The sequence below is a fragment of the Oenanthe melanoleuca genome, chromosome 3 (genome assembly GCF_029582105.1).
Source record: "Oenanthe melanoleuca isolate GR-GAL-2019-014 chromosome 3, OMel1.0, whole genome shotgun sequence".
In the NCBI taxonomy this organism is placed as follows: Eukaryota; Metazoa; Chordata; class Aves; order Passeriformes; family Muscicapidae; genus Oenanthe; species Oenanthe melanoleuca.
Window position 1 is genome coordinate 85,204,574 of NC_079336.1, and position 8,723 is coordinate 85,213,296.

At 37.8% G+C, this 8,723-nt stretch overlaps 1 long non-coding RNA gene across 1 annotated transcript; it reads left to right on the forward strand.

Moving 5' to 3' along the window:
* The first annotated feature begins 2,547 nt into the window (after positions 1-2,547).
* On the forward strand, positions 2,548-3,937 carry LOC130250533 (uncharacterized). Its single transcript, XR_008839998.1, has 2 exons — positions 2,548-2,585; positions 3,687-3,937. It is a non-coding gene; the product is annotated as an uncharacterized LOC130250533 (long non-coding RNA).
* The last annotated feature ends 4,786 nt before the right edge of the window (positions 3,938-8,723 follow it).

The following is an 8,723-nucleotide window of genomic DNA, read 5'->3' on the forward strand; positions in this document are numbered from 1 at the left end:
TGTGTCAGGGAGAGGGTGCCATGGAATTTTTTCTTATGAAACATTTCCTTGGTTAGTTTTTCACTTGTTGGTTTTTGTTGGGTAACTGGAGTGGGGAGGGAGGAGGAAAAGGAAGGCAGCCTGGTGGGAAGGAGCAGTGAGGGCAGAATGGGAAGCACTAAAATTGAGCCCCCACCTGTTTTCTCTTTCTTCAAGTCATGTTTTATATGATGATGATGAGGTCATCAGGAAGTATAAAAAATGTGCCAGGAGATTCAAAACTTGGAAGGAGGCTGTAGAACACGAGTAGAAAATGCATTTCAGTGCATGTGCAGGAGCCCTTCCCCCAGAGAAGCACACAAACAGGCTTTCTGTGGTCATTCCCTGGTAACCCACACAAAGAGCTGCTCAAACAGCTGTGCCTTTGGCTCAGCACCATCCACGGGGCTGCTGTGCAAAATGCTGATTTGGGGGCTTTAGCTTCCCCAACACAAATTCAGAGAAATATACTCACAGTTATTAATGGAAGGGATTGTGAGTCCTGAATAAATATGTGCCATGTTGGGGAATTATTTCCCTTATATATTGTAACAAAAGATTCATAAGTGTGTTGTACTCAGGGAATGATCAAAGATAAAGTGATATTTTGGATTCCAATAAAGCTTATTAGGTGACATCAGTCCAACTAAAGTACCTGACACCACATTTTAAAAATATCTAAATATTTTGAAAACAGAGAACAGTATGATTAAAAGATGTCAGAAGTACCATGCTGCCTATATATTGAAATATGCCATGTTGATCAAGCATGAGAGTGCTTTTCATCACAATTTGGTTGTCTTATGCTGAACTCTATAAGCAGGAATAGAGATCTGTACACTTTTCTGCTTTTACTGCCTATGGAAAGACAATAGTAAATAAGAAATAGCTATTACTATACCTGTATAATTCTGATTGATTATATTTATATACCATGGCATAAGTCTTTGTGTATTTTGGAATTAGTGTCAAATTGGTAAAACAGTGGTAGCCAAGAAGACATTTATCTGTATTTTACCAAGTTAAGGTTTTCTGTTTCTCATATTCCTCATTTTTGAGGAATATATTCAATAATTGCTCTTTAATAGTGACACCTGCTTTGACACACTGAAAAGGTTGTTAATGTCAAGTCACATATTTGATATAAAATTAGTGTTTGCATATTGCATAAGCAATATAAGACTTACAAAGCTTCAGTATTCCCTTTAAGTGGGCTAATCCTAATAAATATGACATTTTTATTGTTATTTAGCAGTCTTCCTTAGACATAAAATTTATTTGCATTTTGGGTGGCAATTGCAATTTTTATGGGCAGAGCCAATGTTAAATTATGTCCTGTAATTCCTTGTAACTAATAACATAAATTTGGGTGGTGATTATTATTTTTGTCACTAATAGCTGTTGTTGTAGAGCACTTTTTAAGGAGAGGGCACATAAGAAGAACTGAAAATCAACCCATTGCTATGTTAGTCACACATGGCAAGCAGCATGGCATAAATTCCCTCTCAAAGTTACTTGAGGATGCTGAACATCAGGGCATGCTAAAGGTCAGGCTTAATAATGGGGCATAAGTCTCAGATCCTGACAGTGAACATCTCATGTATTGAGAATCAGGATGTCTTTACTAAGACCCTAAATCACTTTATGCACTCAAAGCCACATTCACAAAGTTTAGCTTGTGATAGGATCCAGAAGTGTTTGGGAGGTAGTTGTCAATACACTTAATGAAAAGAGGATCAAAATGACATTCTGTAATCTCACATGTGGGACCTGAACCTGCACTTCTGATGTTCTGATTCATCTGTGTCATCAGGGATTCCTTGTTGGAGATACCATGGAAAATAAGACTGTCACAGGAGGCCATACCCAAAATTTTCTATCAATTTTTTGAAAGTTTTCAATTCCCAATTCAAAAATTTATTCCAAAGTTTTCAAATTTTCATTGTTTATACATCTACTTTTTATGCCACCTTTTTATTAATCTTAAGCAGAACAGACATATACTGATCTTTAAGAACTAAGAGGACATTCTACACTAAGTGAAAGTGCAGAATACCAAAGAGGCTGACATGTCATCAATGGCAGTTATCTAAAATATTCAGCTATGGCTGCAGGAACATCCCTTTAAAAATTACCATTCTTCTTTCCTATACTAAGGAACTACTACTCATATCAAAGTAAGTACTTAAATCAGCACCAAAAGGAGTGAAAAGAATAATTGTGATTAAATTCCTTTTGACACTAGAAATTCCCCTCGCAATCCAATTCTCAGATTTCACTGCATCCCTTCTTAACAAAAGCTGGCTGGCCCAATTGTGCAAGAATTTTTTATAAGGCTATAAAACCAAGAGCTGGTTAATCAGATGATAAAGACCAAGGCAGAAATGCTGCAGCCAACTCGATGATTCAGGGGCAGTAGGAGGCAGCTGCTGAACTGCAAACACAATGTGTCACCCCTCCCTCACTCTTGAATGAGAAAACCCAAACCATAACAATAATATGATTAGAAATTACTTTCTCTACCCTCAGATTGAAGGAAACCCGTCTGTCCTTGCTTAAGTAACCAGGTAAGTTTATTACTGATGGTGGATGGAATGATGTAGCTACATAGCTCTGGAAATGGAACAGTAATGCTGACCAAACAATCATGCCAAAGTCAGGTTTTACCTATTAAGAATAATTCTGTGGGAATAAAAACCAACTTGGGAGCTGGGATTTGGCCTGTTGTGACAACAGCATAGTCTCAACAATAATCCTAATAAGTAATGGGAACATAGGGACAGCACTCATTAGTTATAAATAATTAATTATCAGCAATGGGAAGCCTTTGGTGGCAGAAGGAGCCCAAGGCTGGTGCCCTGCAGGTACCTGGTGAATGAAATGTGACACACCATGTCTCCTCCCCTCCTCAGGCTTGAGTGAGAGGTGTAACTACTGAAACAGAAAGGGGAGCTACCTCCTGAGGCATTGTAAAGACTTCTTTCTTCTCATTTATCCCTTGTTTGTCAGTAAGGTCCCAGGTGTTTTTCTGGGACTTGATTTTGTCCAGAAGGAGCAAGGTGAGTTTCCATTCACTTCAGCATTAAATTGAAAATGGGTCCTTGCAAGCTTTTTTTCTCTACCTGTGGTAAGAAGCTCTGAACTCCTTCAAAGAAAAAACAACTGAAATCTGTTTTTCCAAGTCCAAGTCGGATGTTGTTCCCATTCATATTGGTTGGATCAGTGTGCCTACCTACTCCAGCATTAGGGTTTCACCTTTGCCTGCAGGAAATAAAATCCTGAAGTGTACCTTTTACCTAAAATCAGGAAGAGAGTTTTGGGTAGGTAAAGTATCTAAAGTTCGGATTTCTGAGATTGTGCCCACAAGCAACTATCCAGAGTTTGGCTCTCTCAATTTGTTCACTTCCTATGAGGATGGCAGTATTTTGACATTTAATATGAAGGCAATAATCCAAAGAAAAACAAAATAACATGTTTAGCATGTTTTCTGGTACCAAGGGATTATGTTTACTGCTGCAGTTATTTAGACATACTTACAAAAATATATATAGCCTTTCTAATTTTCTCAAAAGAAATGGGAACATTTTCTATTGCGACTAAAATAATTTGTGGTTCATCTCACTTTTACCTTTTTGTATACTAAACATTGAATAATTTCTCTTTGACAGACAAGTGCTACGCATGTGCATGGCCCAGCACTTCCACCTTACTCCCTATCATGGCAGGAGGATTGGAATAATTCTTCTGTTTGCACCAGATCAAGCAGGACATTGGTAGCTGCAGACCTTTTACTGCCACTGCTGCAGTTTCTGGGTTCCCAGCAGCTGACAACTTTAACCTATGGAAAAAAAAATGGAACACCTCTGGAAGTTTCAGTTCAAAATTTAGCCAGCATCAAATCTGGCATAATCTGTTTTCAGAGGCAAACTCCTGAGTGCTTAGAAGAAAATACTCCTGAGCACATGCAGTTGTTTAAGTTCACCTCTGATGACATCTTTGGGAAACACACTGAAACACCCCACAGAAGCAAGGGATGCACAAGACCTGCAAGCTCTTTACCAGGAAAAGTAATTTACATGGAAAAGTCATTCTGTGACAGCCAAGAGATGAAATGAACAAAAGAGATCGAGTTCAACACACATGGACTTTCTGAATGAAGGCAATTGAAAGGTCAAGAGAATCAAGAGAATAATCTGAGTGATCAGCAAGGTAGTGAAGCACACACCAAAAGTCAACTTCAGGTGTTGCTTCCAATCAGCTGCTTTTTTTGAAAAAACATAGAGAAAACATAGTTTCAATTTTATTTTTTGCACCTGCAAGCTGGTTATCTGGATTAGCCTGATAATTAAGATGTGCCCTGAGAGTTTGCTCTCTTTTTTCTGAGGTTGTGTTGATGCCTGGTCTGGGTGCTCAGGCTTAGGGTCCTGTATGTGTAGTGTATGCTTTGCTTAGACATTACGACATTGTATTCCCTTTACCATGGCTTTGCTTCCAAAAATCTATTGACAAACCTGTAATTTTTTTTTTGTTTGTTTTTCATTGTCTACCATTTTTTCTTCTGTAAAACTATGCCGTTCATGTCTTGAAGGTCAGTAAACCTGAAAATGTTCATCAAGATGCTTTGATCTCTGCTTAATGTCTTTCTCTGAATTTCCTTTTAATTTCTAGGTTTACTATTTTCCTCATTTTTTGTCACAAATGCTAGCAAGATTTTTAACTTCTACTTTCTAACTTTTTTCTCTCTTATATTTCAAATTGCTCGAAACATTATGATCCTTTATAAAAGTCCTTGCTTAGGTGTGCTTTTTCAGAGACTCAGCTGCTCACACCATGCCATTTCTAAGAGTTTTTTTATTTTAGTGGTTACTACCCTGACAGATGGAATTCTTGACTTTTCCATTTGAATCTGATAAGTAATCTAAAAAAAGTTAGGTGGTCTTGGTGTCACTTGTGAGGTTGGGATTCCATTTCTTTCTTTATTTATGAACAATCAAGAACATTATTGGTTTCTATAATGAAGATGGAAATATTGCCATTGGAGCTAAACTGAGGTTCAGGAGGGACCATTGTTTTAAAAGCAGTGAATTTAGGAGGCAAATGTAAACTTTCTTAGTGTGATGAAACATCATGTGTTGTTTTGAAGTATGTTTCACAAAATGAGAAGTTTTAACTTAGTATATGATTTGACTTTTCATCTCTGATTTGATTGGCTGTCAAAATGCTATTAATTATAATACTATTTAATTTTTTTTTTTAGAAATTATTTGTACGCTTCCTTAAAGAAGATCATAACATAAATCCAAGCAGTTGTAAAACCCTTCCTTCCATTTCTAAGCATTTACTCTTGGAACAAATCCTGCTGAAGTCCCTGGGAGTCAGGGACAATCTGGCCCATGATCTGGGAGAGCTGCTAATCTTATTCTTACCATAGCTGTGTCTTGCCTGGTATCCTCCTTTGTGTCTGTCAGGCTCACTATGAAAATAAATTATCCTTTGTCAGTGTCTTGATGGTAGATTTAAATTAGTCTTAGAAGATTAGTAAGACAGTTATCTCTATAGAAACTCTGCTGATTTGACTCTGTGGAATCCTGAACCTCCAGCCATTTTATTAGTTTGATTTTAATTTTGCTTTTAATGACTATTTCAAAGTAATGCCTTGAACAACCAGTAGAGACTCTTCTAAATAAAGGTACAACACTTGTTCCCTCCAGTCTTCTGAAACAGTTGTTGTTTTCATGTAGTCTGAAATTTTAGTTTCCTCACAACTTGCATGGCTTATTGGTCCAGTAATTTTTTAAAAGTTTCATATACTGGCAAGTCAAGATTTTGCACAGCTGTTCCTCTTTACTAAAAAAATCAAACAAATGCCTCCCCACCCCTAAAAAGTCAACTCCCAAAAATATCCCAAACCTAAACCAAAACAATGAAACCCAAGAAGTTTTGAGATTCGTAATTCCCTGGTGTTCTGGGCAAAGAAAACTGATGCAGGAAAATAATATAGCTCTCCAACAAAATGTCAGAGATTTTCTAATTGCTTTCTTTAGGTCTTTCTAATCTAATGCCATCATTGAGTGTTGTATGAGCTTTTTACTTCTGATGGACTTACTTTTTTTCCACCACCTCTCAGCTTGTGATAAACCCTCCAATTCATGCCCAAGCTTCCTGTTCCTGATATACAGAACATGTCAGAACACCTGGCCTATCTGGAAATTAAAGAAAACAAAAACAACAACAAAAACAAAAACCTACAGGAAAAAAAAAACAAAAACTAGAGAGAGAAATTCTAAAATAAAAAATAGAGATGTATAAGCACCAACCCAATATGAGCTTTAGGGTGTTAAAATTGAGATTGTAGAGATTCTAGTGATTTAGTTGTCCTGTAAATGAATCTGAGAATTTTTTTTGTTGTTGCTAATATAAATTTCTTTGGCTTGTAAAAGATTCAAGGAACCCATGGCTGTTTCTCATTAGTGGTGGCTGTCACTAAAATGAATATGTTGCTGAGTGTTCAGTTTCTGGGAAACGTGGTTGAAACACGAGCAGCTCTCTCGATGCAGAGCTCAGAGTCAGATGTTTTCAGAGGGGATGTTCCCCATTAAGTAATGACAGAGAGCCATACGGAACACATTACAAATCGAAATACTGATTGATGAAGTGCCTGTGGTCAGCTTTCTACAGAAATGAGAATTTTGAACGTATTATCACGTCAGCATGGAATTGATCTCATGTACAATCACATTTTGTTTTCATTTCTTTTTTGCTTTACAGTCTCACACGTGCTGTTCCAGATCACGTTTATAGCGAGCAGAACCTCAGACTAAAGGAAATAAAGCATCAAGTTTGAGCTCTGATGTTTCATTGATTTAGCCAAGTTCACAGAAGCCAAATATGTCTGAGTTTGTTCACACAGCTGGTGAGCTATAAAGTCTTTCTCCCTATAGCAAACTTCTCCCCTCCTTCCAAGAGCTGGGAGAATGGACTCAGAGTCTGCTGGAGCGTGCAGACCTTGGGGAGGGAGAAGTGGGGTCACCTGGCCAGGCTGAGTGGCTCTTGTGTGAGATTGAATTTATCAGACTAAAAGCTCCTCTTTGTCTTCCCCAAAGTAGATGCTTTCCTTCTTCCACTTAGCTCATTTGCAGGGGTTTGGTGAGGAAAATCCACTGCTTCATGCTGACTTTAGGGCAAGATTGCTTGATTTGTTTGCATTCAGGTTACTTATTAGTCTAGCTGTAAGTTCAGGTTTGTTTCAGATACAGTGACCTCTTCTGTTTCACACAGAAAGCAAGCAGGGCTGAGCACATGAAACCTGTGTACACAAATCGCCATGAATGTGTGCCTGAGTACAGGGTATTGAAAGGAAAGTATATAGTCAAATGGTAAATTTAGAACCACAGCATCTAGCCCTTTTTTTGGCCAAACAATTCTTAAATGGTGCTTCAGTAAAAGCCTGAGCTGGAATAGACACATATGTAGCACAGTGTTGTGAACCCTTGGGTATTTCTGTTTCTGAGACCCCAACATGAGATAGAGTGGTAAGGCACATCAGGTGTGAGAGCCAAGTCTTGCTTGTCCCTTTGCTAATGGAAACTCACTCAAGTGAACAGAATTGCTTGGTTTACATTTGCACAGCTAATGCCACAGCTTGGCCTAGGACCTAAAAGTTTGAACATGAGGGAAAAATAACAATCAAATGTCTGCTAATGCCTAGAAATGTGAACAATGGACTGCATCTACAATTAAAAGCAAGGAGGGAGAAATATCAGGCACTCGTGTAAAGCACTTGGCTAAAATTTAGGGTCTTTTTTTTTCATAGTAGTTGATTTGAGACAATTGGACCTGATTATTCAGAATTGTTAAGAATGCAGTATCCTTAGCTGAGTTCTCTGAAAATGAAATTTTTTGCTGTAAGCCTCAAAGATTAAGTCTCCTAACCCTCTTTAATACATATGAGTGCTTGGGTTTTTTTCTAAGAATTAGCTATGGTAAACTGTCTTTCAGGGATCTGATTTCTGCCCTTCAGACTTCTACAGATGTTCTTCAAAATGCAGAACAAATGTACCTTCCTGATAAGCAATTTGTTACTTTTCACTTTGTATTTATTCATGTCAGAAACGTGCATTGGTATGTAAGCAAACAATAGTGTTTAAGTGCTTAATTATCTCAAAGGATAAATAAATGTGGAATGATATGAGGAAATATTTACAAGCAGCTGTTCAGGGATATCAGATTTCAAGTTATCTGTAGCCTTCATAATTATTACAATGCTCTTGTGCTATTAAAAATATAATGCAGATATCATAGTGATAGTAATGATGAGTAATTAGCTGAGATTCTGCTACCTTTCAGATATTTAAGTCAGGAAAATACTGGAAGTCTTTCTGTCAATGATGGTTAATCTTTGGCAACAGATATGGAATTTTGGTAGGGCTGAAGTGCTTCCTGGCAGGAGGTAGGCTGAGAGAGCTGCAACTGTTCTTCAGATTGCCTTCCCCATGTACAATTTTCTTACCATCCACAAAGACCCTGCAGTCTTCATGGCTCTTCACTATGAGCTCTGCTCTCAGAAGAGTCGCAATTGTATGTTTGGTACTGTCCAGGAATTGCAAGTTGAGGTTTATATTGGGCATAGATTAGGAAAGACTCACTGAGCTTTTATCTGCATGCTGTTCAGATCTCATGATCCTCCTGCTACTCCTGGAGGATCA